General features: G+C 43.6%; 1 protein-coding gene across 11 annotated transcripts in view; it reads right to left on the bottom strand.

The window, feature by feature from the left end:
* Nucleotides 1–13,623, bottom strand: part of MEF2A (myocyte enhancer factor 2A) — a 123,516-nt gene that overhangs the window by 96,899 nt on the left and 12,994 nt on the right. For 7 of the 11 annotated variants that reach the window (XM_033919918.1, XM_033919929.1, XM_033919925.1 and 4 more), the window contains exon 3: nucleotides 5,065–5,172. The exons of the other annotated variants lie outside the window; for them this stretch is intronic. The gene's annotated coding sequence lies outside the window, so the exon portion shown is untranslated. The remainder of the gene's footprint in view (nucleotides 1–5,064; nucleotides 5,173–13,623) is intronic. 11 annotated transcript variants of the gene reach the window in all.

The following is a 13,623-nucleotide window of genomic DNA, read 5'->3' as shown; positions in this document are numbered from 1 at the left end:
CTCCAAAATTTCCATCCTCACCTACTACTAGAAGTCTCTTGTCTTAGAGCAGCGTAACGCAAACCGTGTGCCTCCTGAGATTTCAGGTGTGCCACAACACACTGGGGAGGAGAGTCGTCCACGCTGGCTGACTGCCTACAGAACGTGCCTCTCATGCCCTGTAGAAGTCAGCCCTCCTCTCCCCATACCTCCCAGACCCTCCACCATGGGCCTCCGCACACTTCCAGGTGCCTTCCGGCCTGGGCATTGGATTGTGTGCCGCTGGCTGTAAAGTTTGCGAGACACTGCCTTAGAGCCAGGGCTGTGGAGTCAGAGTCGAGGAGTCAGAGTAAATTTCGGGTACCTGGAGTCGGAGTCAGAAGTACAAAAAACTGAGGAGTCGGAGTCGGAGTGGGAACATTTATCTACCGACTCCATTTTTGAACTTGGCATACCAATCATGAGCGATTCTTTCAGCTATAGCACCCACTATATACACAGCACAAATGTTGCGAGCAGCTTCTGCGGCCTTAGAACCTTGATTAAAAGCAAAAAGAAGGTGATGTCGAAAATGTTCATTTCTCTCAACTTGACATTCCATTTTAACAATCTGAAAATTAACCAGTGCTGTGGAGTCGGAGTTGAGGAGTCGGAGGAAATTTTGGGTACCTGGAGTCAGAGTCGGAGTCTGAAGTACAAAAAACTGAGGAGTCGGAGTCGGAACATTTATCTACCGACTCCACAGCCCTGCTTAGAGCTACAAGCTTCTGAGAATCTACGAACTGTGAGTAAATGAACTCCATTTATTCAATAGAGTAAATTTCAAAAAAGAACAGAGACTTCTTGCGTGTGCTGGTGTGCTTAAGGTTCATACTTTCTGGAAATTATTGTATATGTCTGCTTAAGAGTCCAGAATACCTAAATTGGCACCCCTAGGCAAACTTCAGGTGCCGTTTATAGAACCTGGACCTTAGTAAATATCTGAAAGCCTGGCTGCTTGAATAGCATTTGATCATCTGAATTAAGGGTTTTCTTTTTGTCACCAATTTATTAACTCTTTTTATTGTTTTATGCATATGCAGTTTTATGTTGTATAGGTGGTAAATTTGCAGAACAGCCTCCAATGGAGGTGAAGGAGATGAAAACAAACTGAATTCAAAGCTTGGGACAGTTACATAGGATATCTAGGAGAATGCAGGGGATAACAGATGGCATGAATGGGCAGACTGGATAGGCCATATGGTTTTTATCTGCCTTCATTTTTCAAAGTTTCTATCATGGTTTTTGAATTATATCTTATGTGTTTTTATTGTTAAATTTAAAGAAATACTTTTATATTAATATAAAAATCTCTCCAAGCTCCAGTGCAGAGAAAATAAACCAGAACATACTGGAAAAGAGACGGCTGAGGGGAAATATGATTGAAGTCTACAAAATCCTGAGTGGACTAGAACGGGTACAAGAGGATCGATTTTTCACTCCATCAAAAATTACAAAGACTAGGGGATATTAACTAAAGTTACAGGAAATACTTTTAAAACCAACAGGAGGAAATTTTTTTCAGAGAATAGTTAAGCTCTGAAACGCGTTCCCAGAGGTTGTGGTAAGAGCGGATAGCGTAGCTGATTTTAAGAAAGGTTTGGACAAGTTCCTGGAGGAAAAGTCCATAGTCTGTTATTGAGAAAGACATGGGGGAAGCCACTGCTTGTCCTGGATTGGTAGCATGGAATGTTGCTACTCTTTGGGGGTTCCGGAATCTTGCTCTTCTTTTGAGATTTTGCCTGGAATCTTGTTACTCTTTGGGGTTCTAGAATCTTTTCTTACTCTTTGGGATTCTGGAATGTTGCTACTCATTGGAGTTCCGGAATCTTACTATTCTGTGAGATTCTGCCTGGAATCTTTTTACTCTTGGGGGTTCTAGAATCTTTTGTTACTCTTTGGGATTCTGGAATGTTGCTACTCCTTGGGTTTTGGCCAGATACTAGGGACCTGGATTGGCCACCGTGAGAACTTGATAGACCCAGGAAGGCTATTCTTATGTTCATTTGTGTCTTACTGTCCCAATTCTCCTAGCACACAGCAGCACCGAGTAGTAATGTAGAAAAGTAAACCTATAGCAGGTTACAGTCCTTACCACAGACTTGTAACTTCAACAAATATCATATGCTACCTCTCCTCCTAGAAGCAACTTTTCTTCAGCAACACCATTAAGGTAAAACCCAAGACCCAGACACTAACAGCACAGCAAATGAACAACAAGCCACAAGCAGCCGGAGCTTGGTTTAGGTAGGAAAACAGGTTCCCAAAGGAGCCAACTGCTCTTTCCAAAGAGAGCAGAAAGGACTACAGGGTGAAACTGAAAGAAGCCAAGAGAGAGATACGTTTGGCGAAGGCACAGGCGGAAGAACAAATGGCTAAAAATGTAAAAAAGGGAGATAAACATTTTTTCAGATATATTAGTGAAAGGAGGAAGATAAAAAATGGAATTGCTAGGCTAAAAGATGCTGGGAACAAATATGTGGAGAGTGATGAGGAGAAAGCAAATGTGCTAAACAAATACTTCTGTTCTGTGTTCACAGAAGAAAATCCTGGAGAAGGACCGAGATTGTCTGGCAAGGTTACACGAGAAAATGGAGTAGATTCTGCGCCGTTCACGGAGGAGGGTGTTTATGAGCAACTTGAAAAACTGAAGGTGGACAAAGCGATGGGACCAGACGGGATCCATCCCAGGATACTAAGGGAGCTCAGAGAGGTTCTGGCGAGTCCTATTAAAGACTTGTTCAACAAATCTCTGGAGACGGGAGTGATTCCTGGGGATTGGAGGAGAGCGGATGTGGTCCCTATTCATAAAAGTGGTCACAGGGATGAAGCAGGAAACTACAGGCCGGTGAGCCTCACTTCAGTTGTTGGAAAAATAATGGAAGTGTTGCTGAAAGAAAGGATAGTGTATTTCCTTGAATCTAATGGGTTACAGGATCCGAGGCAACATGGCTTTACAAAAGGTAAATCGTGCCAAACGAACCTGATTGAATTTTTTGATTGGGTGACCAGAGAGCTGGATCGAGGACATATGCTAGATGTAATTTACTTGGATTTCAGCAAAGCCTTTGATACAGTTCCTCATAGGAGGCTGTTGAACAAACTTGAAGGGCTGAAGTTAGGACCCAAAGTGGTGAACTGGATTAGAAACTGGCTGTCGGACAGACACCAGAGGGTGGTGGTTAATGGAAGTCGCTCGAAGGAAGGAAAGGTGACTAGTGGAGTCCCTCAGGGTTCGGTGCTGGGGCCAATCCTGTTCAATATGTATGTAAGTGACACTGCTGAAGGGTTAGAAGGAAAAGTGTGCCTTTTTGCAGATGATACCAAGATTTGTAACAGAGTAGACACCGAAGAGGGAGTGGAGAATATGAAAAAGGATCTGCAAAAGTTAGAGGAATGGTCTAATGCCTGGCAACTAAAATTCAATGCAAAGAAATGCAGAGTAATGCATTTGGGGATTAATAATAGGAAGGAACCGTATATGCTGGGAGGAGAGAAGCTGATATGCACGGACGGGGAGAGGGACCTTGGGGTGATAGTGTCCGAAGATCTAGAGGTGAAAAAACAGTGTGACAAGGCAGTGGCTGCTGCCAGAAGGATGCTGGGCTGTATAAAGAAAGGCGTAGTCAGTAGAAGGAAGAAGGTGTTGATGCCCCTTTACAGGTCATTGGTGAGGCCCCACTTGGAGTATTGTGTTCAGTTTTGGAGACCGTATCTGGCGAAAGACGTAAGAAGACTTGAGGCGGTCCAGAGGAGGGCGACGAAAATGATAGGAGGCTTGCACCAGAAGACGTATGAGGAGAGACTGGAAGCCCTGAATATGTATACCCTAGCGGAAAGGAGAGACAGGGGAGATATGATTCAGATGTTCAAATACTTAAAGGGTATTAACGTAGAACAAAATATTTTCCAGAGAAAGGAAAATGGTAAAACCAGAGGACATAATTTGAGGTTGAGGGGTGGTAGATTCAGGGGCAATGTTAGGAAATTCTACTTTACGGAGAGGGTGGTGGATGCCTGGAATGCGCTCCCGAGAGAGGTGGTGGAGAGTAAAACTGTGACTGAGTTCAAAGAAGCGTGGGATGATCACAGAAGATTTAGAATCAGAAAATAATATTAAATATTAAACTAAGGCCAGTACTGGGCAGACTTGCTCGGTCTGTGTCTGTGTATGGCCGTTTGGTGGAGGATGGGCAGGGGAGGGCTTCAATGGCTGGGAGGGTGTAGATGGGCTGGAGTAAGTCTTAACAGAGATTTTGGCAGTTGGAACCCAAGCACAGTACCGGGTAAAGCTTTGGATTCTTGCCCAGAAATAGCTAAGAAGAAAAAAAAAAAATAATAAAAAATTTAAATTGAATCAGGTTGGGCAGACTGGATGGACCATTTGGGTCTTTATCTGCCGTCATCTACTATGTTACTATGTTACAAACAAGAAGCGAGGAGTGGACAGAAGCCCATCAGGCAGCTAGAACACCAGCAATCCAGTGTTGGAAACCGAGGAGCAGAGTATTTAACCAATGCTCAGAAGGCAACAGCAACCGTGTAGCTCTGGTTCCAGCATCTGAGCACTGAATCTCTGTTCACCTGAACAAGACAATACCAGGAGGAACTATCAAAGTGCAGATAATTCCCAGCAGTTAAGAGTCCAAAATAAATTAATATCTGTTTTGAACTGGTTTGCGGGTTAAGCAATATATAAATGCCATAGTAAAATTAATACCCCCGAGTCATGCTTTTAGGCACAGAAGGAGCAACAGCCCTAATGTGCAAACATCTCCCACAGCAGAGCATTCAAGCTTCTTTGCAACACTAGATCCTACTTCCCATGATTTCCTTCAACGGGTTCACCCCCAGCAAGGAGCTAGAAACCAGTCTTATAGAGTAAGAGACCAGATGGTTTTTAGACTGGTCCTTCATAAGTGGCTTCAGGAGGAAAGACAACCCCTCATACTTTATCTCACACCACAGGCACATTTGATGGTCAGATTGCAGAGTAAAAATATAGCCCGTATTCTCAAGGGATGTCCCAGATGTCCCCTTTCTTACCTATTCCAAATCCCTGCTAGCCCATAGCAGCAATGCCTCACCCCACAGCAGGCACTTCAAGCAGGAGCAGGTCATGCATCTTCAGTACCCCATATGTACACAAGTTGCCTAGAAAGTAACACATGCAAAAGGGCATCAGTCTATGGACCAAACTCAGGAAGCAGTGCAAGAGTAAGCAATGAAGCCTCACAATCTATGCTTTGAATGTGCATAATGGATGATACATACACTTTACCCAAAGTTAAATGGTGTGGACAGTGAAGATAGCAATGAGAATATTGTCTAGAATGTATCTGGGGAGACATAAGAATTTAGACTTAATTGTAAGAGTCATAAAAGGGATCAAAGAGTGAATTCTAGCGGGTCCTCTAGAGCAGTGTTCCTCAACAAGTGGTACGCAGGCCATTTGTTGAGGGGTATGTGGCCTGGCTACAGCGGAGGATATTCTGCCCGTTAGTAGAAGCCGCCACCGGGATGTCGCCTTCCTGTCCGTCCCCCCCCAAAAGCCGACCCAATTCTTGATCGAGCCACACTCGCTCCCTTTAGTCTTCAGCGGCACTCCTTGTAGAGATGGCGCAGGCAGCAATTTCCATGCTGCATGTAAGTAGCTGACCCGGAAACCTTCTCTCCAACGTCAGAGTTGACGTCAGAGGGAAGACTTGTGGGTCAGCTATTCTTGGGGAGTGCTCAACCCAACAGAAATTACCCCAGCTTGTTCAATATTGGGGATGCTCAAGCATACACAATATTCTAAATGAGATCTCTCCAGTCTTATGCAGGTGCATCAATACCTTCCTTTTCCTACTGGCCATATTTCTCCCTATGCACCCTAGCATCCTTCTAGCTTTTGCCGTTACCTTTTCAACCTGTTTGGCCACCTTAAGATGTAAGGAAGCTACTCATGCTAGAAACATTATTTAAAAAGTTGAGAATTTGGAGGAACTGAAACATCTTCCAGGTTCATCAAGATCACAGACTAGATGGTATACACCCCAGAGTACTTGAAACTTGTTGGGCAAGATGGGACCTTTCATCTGACCTAGTATAGCAATTCTTATCTTCTTTTGGAGAAATATGCTCCCAATATTAAAATTGTGACAGAACTCGTATTACCACATTTTGAACTTGAGAAATTTCACATTCTTGCACTGCAGAACCATGTAATCTAGTATCTAGTATATTAGGATTTTTTATATACCGCCTATCAAGGTTATCTAAGCGGTTTTACAATCAGGTACTCAAGCATTGTAAAAATTACAATAATCTAAATGCATACTAACAAGCAAATAAGACAACTCCACAAAATCTTTGTTGGTACAAGATATGTACTCTTTCCTCAACTATAATAGTAAGTGTATTATCCAGATCATCACCCAGACTACAGGCCTGGTTGCTTACAGAATCTGCACACCTTGTCAAGAAAAAGAGTCCTAAATTAAGGGCGTCTGCACTCAAGATTTCAGTTTTGTGAGGACTGAGCTACAGCTTATTCACAACACATCGAATACTAGCCAAGCCTAGCCAATTTTCACATCCAGTGCTCCCTCAAGAGCACAAAATGGAATATCACTTGTGAAAATCTGAAGCTTAATATCCATATCTCTGAAGACTTGGTTACTTTTGCCAAGTAGATATTAAACAGTAGTGATAATAATGCTCCAACAAGACATTGTGATGAACAGGATGAAATGCAGCAATCTTTAAAACAAACAAACAAAAAAATCCCCAAAACCTAGAACACAGGGTCCTCCCCTTCATTAAATTATGTACATTGGAGATCCAACAGCAAATGGGAGCAAAGATCCCCAGCAAAGGCTCAAGTCATTGATAAAAACCTCAGAATGACCTTGTCCTTCTGACAGTAAACATACTATACCATTATACACAGTAATGTAAAAGTATTTATCCCCGGAGAACAAAAGTACATGAATATGTAAACTGCTTAGAACTGTCTTGAGCCAAGGATTGAGTCAAGTTTTTTAAAAACCTAATTCAAATTTATTAAGATACTTCTCAGACTATAAGCCATGTTTTTGTGATACCTAAAATCTCCAGAGTCCACAAAATAACGTAAGATCAGATTTCTGCTATTTTAAAATTCACTATTGTAGAAAGGAAAAAAAGGAAAAGTTGTAATATATTGTCCTGTGAGAATTAGACTTGCGACATCAAGCTCATATGAGAAACACCAGTTCTAATAACTCCTCAGGTTTGCTTATCAACCCTGAATAGAGCAACACGGGGATCCAAACATAAGCATATTAAGATTTGCAGCCTACTATGAACTACAAAGTATCCCAACCCTTCTCCAAAACTAAACAAGAGAGAAACCCACGATACATTTAATACAAAAGAAACTGAACTTGGGTTTTACGATTATATAGAAACTAGTCTTTAAGCCTGTTACATTAACGGGTGCTAGAATAGATGTGTCTGTCTGTGTTTCTTTCTCTCTCTTTCTCCTTGGCCGCTGTCTGTATCCTTCTGTCTCCCCCCCCGAGCAAAGCTGTCTGCCCCCAGGACACACCTCCCCCCCAAAGCAGGCCCCTTTCCCTCTCCCTAACTGTCTCTCCATGGCCTTCTTCTGTCTCCCCCCCCCCCGAGCAAAGCAAGGCTGCTCTCCAACTCGGTAGCACGTTCCCTCTGACGTGATCCCGTGCGTCAGAGGGAGCGTGCTACTGAAGCTGGAGAGCGGCCTGCGAGGTTCTTTAAAGCCGGCCACGATCGCAGGCTGCTCTGAAGAGGAGGATCAGCGGCGGCAGCGGCAAGTGAGGGCGGGAGGTGACACGGCGACTCCTTCTTCTGCACAGAGGTGGAGAACGGCTTGCGAGGTTCGCTACAGTGGCTGGCGAACCTCAGCAGGCCGCTTTGAAGAGGAGCAGAAGGGAGGAGTCGCTGGTGTCTTCTGCACAGTCACGCACAGGCGCCGTGAGGACTGGCACAGAAGCACACTTCACGGCGCCACCGCTCACAAATTTTCAAGAGCGCATGCGCCTCTAGCATTTTATTATTATTGATGTATGTCTTTCTTTCTCTCTCAATGGCCCTTTTCTTTCTATCTCTCTCCCTTGACCACTATCTGTCTTTTTTTTTTTTGTTTCTCTCTTTCTTTTCTTGGCTTCTGGCTGTCTGTCTTTCTTTATTTCTTTTTCTCTCTCTCCTTGGCCGCTGGCCGTCTGTACGTATTTTATTTTCTCTCTCTCTCCTTGGCTGCTGTCTCTCTGTATTTTTTTTTCTTTCTCTCTCTCTCTCCTTGGCTGCTGGCTGTCTGTTTTTCTGTCTGTCTGTCTGTCTTTCTGGCACCCTGTCTGTCTGGCATTGTTTCATTCTCTCTCTCTCCTTGGCCGCTATCTGGATGGCTGTCTGTCTTTCTTTCTATCTGTCTCTCTGGCCCCTTGTCTGTTTGTCTTTCCTTCTGTCTGTCTTTCTCCCTTTCTGTCTGTCTCTCTGGCCCTCTGTCTGTCTGTCATTCTTTCTTTCTCTCTGTCTCCTTGGCCGCTGTCTATCTGTCTGGTTTTTTCTTTCTCTCTCTATCCTTGGCTGCTGGCTGTCTGTCTGTCTTTCTGGCCCATTGTCTGTCATTCTTTCGCCGCTGTGTGGATGGCTGTCTTTCTTTCTGTCTGTCTGTCTTTCTGCCTGGCCCCCTGTTTTTCTTTCTCTCTGTCTCTCTGCCTGGCCCCCTGTTTTTCTTTCTCTCTTTCTTTCTGCCTGACCCCTGCCTTTATTTCTGTCTCTCTCTCTTTCCTTGCCCACTGTATGGATGGCTGTCTTTCTTTCTGTCTGTCTGTCTTTCTGCCTGGCCCCCTGTTTATCTTTCAGGCTGTCTCTCTGCCTGGCCCCCTGTCTCTCTCCCTGGCCCCCAGTTTTTGTTTGTCTGTCTCTCTGTCTTTCTGCCTGGCTCCCTGTTTTTCTTTCTCTCTGTCTTTCTGCCTGACCCTGCCTTTATTTCTGTCTCTCTCTCTTTCCTTGTATGGATGGCTGTCTTTCTTTCTGCCTGGCCCCCTGTCTCTGTCCTTGGCCCCCTGCCTGTATTCCTCTGTCTCTTCTGGCCCCCTTCTCTCTGTCGGCCTCCCAACACACCCCTCCCTCCAAAGTAGCCCCCTTTCCCTCTTCCCCATCACTTCCCTGAGCCGTTTGGTGTTTTTTTTTACCTTGTAACAGCGACTGCACATGGAACCGACACTCTCCACTAACAGGAGAGAAAATGCCGGCGCTAGCCGCTCTGAAACCGCCATCGCCACAATAACCGCCACAGCCACTCTCCTGCCGGTCGACAAACCGCCAAATGCGGCCGAAGACGACCGCGCTGATAAAGCTCCACAGTCGCGCGCCTTCAGCCCCTGCATGCGCCGTGAGGTGTCAATTTAGAATGTTGCCACAGAAGCACACCTCACGGTGCCAAGGACTCAGCAGAGGCATTGCTTATGTTCTTATGTTCTTATGATGTTCAAGAAATTGACCAAATGAGAAGTAATACTTAGGAAAGGAAAGCTTGGCATAAAAGAAAGGACAACCATCATCATTATAAAAATATCAAAGTAAATTAGCAGTCATGTTGCGAATGAATGGGAGGGGGGAAATCAATATTGTAAGAGAGAAGGTCATCACTAAAAGGTGTGCTGTGGACAGAGTTTTAAGGGCTTTGAACAACAGAACTACCACCACTCTTAAGCAAAGGTTAAGTCTGGCTGAACCCCACAGCAGGAACTTCAGTTCCTGTGAACAAAAAGAGCTGAGAGAGTGAATCAGCTCAACATAAAAACATGATTAAAGCTACGGCTTCAGCACCCTGAGGTTGTGGGTTCAAACCCACGCTGCTCCTTGTGACCCTGGACAAGTCACCTAATCCCCCCCCCCCCCATTGCCCCAGGTACATTAGATAGATTGTGAGCCCACCGGGACAGACAAGGGAAAATGCTTGAGTACCGTTTTGAGAATGGTATAGAAAATAGAATGAATGAATAAAGAAAGAAAGAAATATATACTTTCAGGCAGGACCTTCATTGAACTAAGAGATTTTCTATAGTCAGTCTCTTAACACAGTGACCAAAATTACTAGGTGTCATTGTTTTATATCAACTGCAAAAGTCTACCAACATAGATTAAAAATGCATGTTCTCAAAAAGAGATCTTGAAATTAACCAACCCAGTCCCCAGACTTTTTCTGATGAGATGGGTTTTCTGTTTCTTAACTTGAAAGGGACACATTATGGTATAAGCGGTAATACACAGTATCTGCCATAAAGGACTAAACTGCAAGAACCATGTTCATCCATAAAATGTATTAGTGAATTGACAAAATGTCATGGCTCCTACCTGTAACCACCAAGAAATAAGATCTAAAACATGACAGGTGAACACCAAATCCTAGCATTAAGACATACAGATATCATCAACTGGAAAACTGCTTCCATCTTCATCACAGAATTTTGATAGATGGCCTCATAATACTAATTTGTGGAAACAAAGAGGATCTCTACAGGATTCAAACGAAGCAAGAGAGAGTAGATATGATAGAGATGTGTCAACTAGGATCTTTACTGAAACATGAGTCAGTCGCATGGTTCAAGCAAGGTGTCAATAAAGATCCCAGTTGACATCATAATACTAAACATTGCGATTGCAATTCCTCGTTATTTGCAGCCATTTTCCATTAGGTTTTATTTGAGGGCTCATCGTAACACAGGAGACAATGACTTGTTTGATCCATCCAGTCTGCCCAACAAGGTGGCTGGAGCTGTACCTACCACTCCAGGTAATTTAAAAAAACCTGCACTACAGATTTCACAGCCAGACAGTTAACACTATATGAGAATTAAAGACACCATTACAAGCACATGATTAATACCTGCAAAAGTCAAGATTCTATTTCTTACTGGCAAATGTCAATCTGTTCTTGTACAAAATACAAATTGTTTCAATGCAACTATAAATGCAAACGACATCTCTGGTGGCTAAAAATCTAATGAAACAAAATATATAGTAACATCCAGAATTTCACATAAACTATTTGATCTTCCTTCCAATTGCTGCTTTACGAGAAATTCTAGCTAGCGTACTAGCTATTGACTTTTTTTTCTTCCTTTATACACTAGCAGTGAGCAATGCCAAGTACTGCACCTGCTGCAGGGGAAGGGGTAGAGAAATCAAGTGGGTAGTACATTTTAGCACATGGTCTCATGTGGTTTTTAGCTGTTAATTCCTGTTTCGCGTTTTGCTCTTATCTGAAAAAAAAAAGTCATTTTACAGTCATTTGTTACAGGCTGCAGTTACTGAGCTACACTTCAGGATTGGAACTATGGTTAGTACAGATAAGACAAAATGAAAATGTTATTTTCATAAGTATTCACTGTAATGACAATGCCACTAAACTGGTTAGACCAGTGGTTCTCAACCTGTGGTCTGTAGAACCATCATAAGGTGCCTACAGAAGAGGTTAAAAACAGCCTGTGCCTGAGATGTATTTGTAGGCTGGAAACAGCAGCAGCCAAGCAAACAAAGAAGCAATAGAGCCCTGCATGGCCTCAAAGACCTGCGATGGTGCTTGCTCTTCATCTTAAAGCATATGGGAACAGACTTTGACCTAAGGGCTGCCACGTGAGCTGACCACTGATCTGACCCAGCAGCGGCAATTCTTATGTTCTTATGAAAGACAGGAGAGGGGAGATACGATAGAGACATTTAAATCCCTACATGGCGTAAATGTGCACGAGCCGAATCTTTCATTTGAAAGGAAGCTCTGGAATGAGAGGGCGTAGGACGAAGTTAAGAGTAATCTAAGGAAATACAGTCCCCCAGAAGAGGTGGTAGAGATAGAGAACGTGTCTGAATTCAAGAAAGCATGGTATAGGTACATGGGATCTCTTAGAGAAAGGAAGAGATAATGGTTGTTGCAGATGGCCAAACTGGATGGGCCATTTGGCCTTTATCTGCCTTCATGTTTCTATAGGGTATGGATCTGAAGCAGGAGGTGCAGAATAAAGAGGGATCCCTAAATATTCTGGAAATTGCTATGTGGTCTACATTGCCGGAAGAGTGGTGGAACCCCTGTATTAAGAGCATGTTTTTGAAAGACAACAAAAAGCAGGTGATAAAGTGCACTTTCAGACCATCCAATCTGTTATTGGTTTTTATTTAATTTTGTTGCATGTTCAAGTCTCTGAGTCTGGCTTATAAATTTGTTTGAAATGTGTCAGTGAGAGCACAGTATTTATGCTGTACCACAGAAGAGACTAACTTACTGTGGAATGCCTTACCTAATTTCTATTTGAGAGAAAGCAAGGGAGAGTGTGGCACAGTAGTTAAAGCTACAGCCTCATCGCCCTGAGGTTGCGGGTTCAAACCCACGCCGCTCCTTGTGACCCTGGGCACGTCACCTAATCCCCCCCCCCACTGCCCCAGGTACATTAGATAGACTATGAGCCCACCAAGACAGAAAGGGAAAAATGCTGGAGCACCTGAATAAAATAATGTAAACCATTCTGAGCTCCCCTGGGAGAACAGTATAAAAAATTGAATAAATAAATTCAAAATTCTTTTAAACACACATTTTTAAAAATATTGTTTTTCCAGGTCAGAGGTCAGAGGGGTGAGGATGACTTCCTGCAGTATGCCTGGTCAACGGGAATTATGTGGGAATGTTATTTCTTGGTTATGGATGATGGTCTCTTTTCTGTTTGATGAGGCTCTTAATTCCTGTATTAATGTTAGTATAAAACACCTAGATTTATACAAGTTAGACAGTATGTGGCTCATTTTCAAAAAAAAAGAAAAAAACATCCAAAAAGTGGCATAAAGGGGCAGATGAATTTCTATGGTATTTGTCCAAAGTGTCTAAATCTCAAGGGAGCATCCTGGGCACAATTTTGAGGATGTTTGGTGCTAGACCTGTTTTTAACAACAAATAAATGCCAAAGAGTTGCCAAAACTGACCAGATTACCACTGGAGGGGTGTTAAGCATGACACCCTCACACCCCCAAAGATGTGAATGAAAAAGTACATACCTACCTTTATGACAGCTTCTGATTAAAGCAGCAAGCAGGTTCCTGAAGTAGACTAGTGGGGGACTCAGGCCCATACCCCACTCTAACTACTACACTTATAGTGGAATGCGAGAGCCTTCCAAACCCCACCCTAATTTCACTGTACCTACATACAGGTAACACCTGCAAGCATCAGGGCCACTGGTGTGGTGTACAGTTGGGTCCAGTAGGTTTTGGGTGGGGCTCGGAAGACTCACCATACAATAGAAAGGGGTTATGGTGAGATATGTACCTGGGCCTTTTCATGTGAAATTCACTGCAGTGCCCCCTAGAGCAAGGGTGTCAAAGTCCCTCCTCAAGGGCCACAATCCAGTCGGGTTTTCAGGATTTCCTCAATGAATATGCATGACATCTATTTGCATGGACTGCTTTCATTGTATGCTAATAGATCTCATGCATATTCATTGGGGAAATTCTGAAAACCCGACTGGATTGCGGCCCTTGAGGAGGGACTTTGACACCCCTACCCTAGAGTGTCCCACTGCTCTGCTGGGAAGTCTGTATGGCCAGTCTACT

Source organism: Geotrypetes seraphini, chromosome 14, assembly GCF_902459505.1.
Source record: "Geotrypetes seraphini chromosome 14, aGeoSer1.1, whole genome shotgun sequence".
Lineage (NCBI taxonomy): Eukaryota > Metazoa > Chordata > Amphibia > Gymnophiona > Dermophiidae > Geotrypetes > Geotrypetes seraphini.
Note: the sequence above shows the minus strand (reverse complement) of the source record. Positions and strands in the feature narration are given on the sequence as shown.